Genomic DNA, 4,437 nt, shown 5'->3' on the forward strand with positions numbered 1-4,437 from the left:
TTTAATAGGAATAACTGTTCGATTATCTGTATCTAATTATCGAAATTAATTTATTGATCCATACATTAATATGGATTTGAAATATTGATTTAATAAGTCATCAATAAATTATAAAATCTTTAAACATGGAAGACAAATAAATAACAAAATCGTTATTGGAATAATTGTTCAAATTACTTCAATTAAATGATTTTGTAATAAACATAAATTAATAAATTTGTTACATGAAATATCAACAATTAAACATGGAGTAAAAACAATAATTATTAATATAAATATTACAATAAAATTATCTAAATAACTGAAATTATCAGAATAAAACGAAATTGAATTTTGAAAAAAAATTATATTTCATGTTGCTATTTTTAATAATAAAATTAAACTTTATATAACTGAATTTTAAATTCATTGCAATTTTCTACCATATTAAAATTTTCCAATTATTAGAATTCTACACTCATTAAATGAATGATTTAATGGAGGATAATTTATTAATCACTCTAAAGAAGATTGAAAAAATTTAAATAATAATAAACGTTTACAAATTAAACTTTCTAAAGTTTAAAATAATAAAAAAGTTATTCTATTTAATGAAATAATAGAACCAATTGAAGATAATAAATTTCAACAATAATAAGAATCAGGATGATCAGAATAACGTCGAGGTATTCCTTATAAAACTAAAAAATGTTGAGGAAAAAATGTTATATTTACTCTAATAAATATTATTAAAAATTTATAAACTAATAATTTTTTATTTAATATTAAACCAGTAATTAAAGGATATCAGTGATTAAATCTTGAAATAATAGAAAAGGAGCTCCTATTGATAAAACATAATGAAAATAAGCAACAACATAATATGTATCATGTAAAATAATATCACTAGATTAATTAGATAACATAAATCCTGTTAATCCTCCAATTGTATATAATAAAATAAAACCTAAAGATCATACAATAGAATTATTTATTTTAAATTTTGGACCATTATTGGTCACTAATCGTCTAAAAATATTAATACCAGTAGGAACAGCAATAATCATATATGCCGAAGTAAAATACGCTCGAGTATTTACATCTAATTAAATAGTAAATATATGAGGAGCTCAAACAATAATACCTAAAAATCCAATTCCCAATATTGCATAAATTTTTCCTAAATTACCAAATACCTCTTTTTTACAACTTTCATTTATAATAATTTGAGAAATTAATCCAAAGCCAGGTAAAATTAAAATATAAACTTCTGGATGACCAAAAAATCAAAATAAATGTTGAAATAATACAGAATCTCCTCCTCCTATAGGATCAAAAAAAGATGTACTAAAATTACGTTCAAATATTAATATTGTAATAGCTCCTGCTAACACAGGTAAAGATAATAATAACAAAATTATTGTAAAAAAAACAGATCAAGGAAATAAAGGTATTATATATTAAATTAAATCAAAAGTTTTTTAATCATATAATTGTGGTTATTAAATTTATAGCTCCTATAAGTGATGAAATACCAGACAGACGTAGAGAAAAAATTTTAAATCTACAGATGGAGAGGAATGAAAAACATAATTAGATAAAGGAGGATATACAGATCAACCAGTTCCAGGTATAAAATTATAAATTCTTCTAGTTAATAATTATAATAATGAAGGAGGTAATAATCAAAATCTAATATTATTTATTCGAGGAAATGATATATCCTGTGATCTTAATATTAAAGGAAATAATCAAATACAAAATCCTCCAATTAAAAAACGTGTAACTATAAACAAAATTATTAAAAAAATAAATTAAAAATTCTTTCGTAACTAAAGAATTATATAATATATCATTATTTAAAAACATTCCAAGAATACATAATTCTACGCGAATTAAAGATCTTAAAGAATAACCAATTATTCCTCATCATATAGCTAATGTAAAGTAAAGAATGCCAATATCCTTATGATTTTTTGATATTAATCATTTAATTAAAATTTAAATTAAAATTTATTTTAAATTTTGAAAATTAATAGTTGTTAATCTAACTTAAAATTTTTATAGCATTAAAAAATGTTAAATTTTTATTAATAAATTTACAATTCGTTTCTTTTATCAGACATAATACTTTTTATATTCATTAATTTTTAATTAAAGTTTAAAAAAACATTAAATTGCAAATTGAAAATTATATAAATAAAATATATTAATTATTTAATATTTATAATATATTGAACATAAATACTATCAAAATATTAAATATCAAAAAAATAATATCAAAAAATTAAACTAGAAATTATAACTAGTAACAAATTTTTTTAAATAAAAATTTATATTTATAAATAAAAATATAGTAAATTTTATATAACAATATAAATAAACATTTCTAATTAATAAAATTAGAAATCTAATAAATATATTATATTCAGTAGTAAATATAAAATTTTTAATCAATAATCATTTAATAATAAAGAAAAAAAATTGGTAAAATTGAATAAATTAATAAAATTAATATAAATAAAAGAATTAAATTATTTTTACAATTTAGTATAAAAATATTTAAATTATTATCTATATATTTATATTTATATAATATAAATCATAACAAATAAATAATTAATCTATAAAATAATATTAATAAAAAAATATATTTTTCATTAATATAACAAACAATTTATTAATATATAATTTAACATTAAAGTTGAACATCTATTAATTTTTTTGTATTAATTAATTTTAATACATAAATAAATAATTGTAAAATTCGAAGAATTCCAAAGAAAATTATTCTATAATCTAATTTTAAAGTTAAACAATAAAAATTTAAAGTAATTAATTCTATTAAAGTTGAAGACAAAAAAATACAATTCCTATTTATTAATTCATAAGATTTAATTATTAAAAAATGAAAAGAAAATAATCCTAATTTTATTATCAGTGAAGTAAATAAAAAATAATTTAATGAATTTCTTAAATAAATTATATCAACCAAATTTATAAAATTTATTATAAAAATTACCAATGAAATTCTAGAAATAATTCATATACAAAAAATCATTAAACTTGATAAGTTATTATTAGAATTTAAATTAGTTACTCTAATTCTAATAAATATTACCATCTCAAATATGAATCACATTAAAATAACATTTGATAATAATAAATAAAATAAATATAAAATAAAAATGCAATATATAAAATTTATAGATTTATTTTTTAAAATTAATTTATATAATTCATTTAAAATTAAATTATATTATAATTTTTAATATTATTTCAATATTTTTATAACTAACAGTAGTAAATAAATTTACATAATTATTTTATCAAAATATTCCATTATCAGGCATATTATTACATATATAATAAATTATTATGAATAAATTAAATAAAAGAATATATAAAATAATAAAATAAATAATTTTTAATATTTATAATTTTATATTCATAAATAATTTAAATTTAAAACCTAAACCCTATAAAATATTAAAATTTATTTTTAATATTTATAAATTTTATATTCTTAAATAAATTAAATTTAAAGCCTATAAAATATTAAAATATATTTTTAATATTTATATGTTTTGTATCCTTAAATAAATTAAATTCAAAACCTATAAAATATTAAAATTAATTAATAATTATAGGTTCTGTGACCTTAAATAAATTAATAAACCTATAAATATTAAAAATAAATTAATTTTAAAACCTATAAAATATTAAAAATAATTTTTAATATTTATAAACTTTATAGTAAAATTAATTATTTATAACAATAGTATAAAATTAAATACATACTTCTCGACTAAGGTAGTGTAAAACTAATAATAATAATGTGAAATTAAATACATACTGTTTAAATAGTATAAAATTAATTATAATAATATAAAATTAAGTCTATACTATTAAAATAGTATAAAATTAATTATTTATAATAATAATATAAAATTAAACCTATACTTCTCAACTAAAATAGTATAAAATTAGTTATTTAATTATTTATAACATAAATCAAAATCTATACTACTCGAACAAAATGGTATAAAATTAATTATTTATAATAATATGAAATTAAATCTATAATACTCGACTAAAATAGTATAAAATTAAATCTATAGTATGAATATAGTGTAAAATTATTTATAATAATATAGAATTAAATCTATACTACTAGACTAAAATAGTATAAAATTAATTATTTATTATAGTAACATAAAATTAATTATTAACTATAAATTTCCTATAAAATGTCATCTTATAATATATCGATAGATTATGAATCTATAAGCTTAATAATTAGCATATTTATATTTAAAGTTATAATGAAATTTGTCAACAATATAATATTTCAATGGATCAAATTTACATATTATATATGCAATAAAATTAACTCACCACCATACTAGTCGAAAATATAAGTAGAGCTAATTTTACACCATAAAATCCAAAATTATC

At 15.7% G+C, this 4,437-nt stretch overlaps 1 pseudogene; it reads right to left on the reverse strand.

Moving 5' to 3' along the window:
- Positions 1 to 1,109: 1,109 nt before the first annotated feature.
- Positions 1,110 to 1,715, reverse strand: LOC143219937 (cytochrome c oxidase subunit 1 pseudogene; annotated as a pseudogene).
- Positions 1,716 to 4,437: the final 2,722 nt, after the last annotated feature.

This window comes from Lasioglossum baleicum, unplaced genomic scaffold (genome assembly GCF_051020765.1).
Source record: "Lasioglossum baleicum unplaced genomic scaffold, iyLasBale1 scaffold0104, whole genome shotgun sequence".
NCBI classification, from domain to species: Eukaryota; Metazoa; Arthropoda; class Insecta; order Hymenoptera; family Halictidae; genus Lasioglossum; species Lasioglossum baleicum.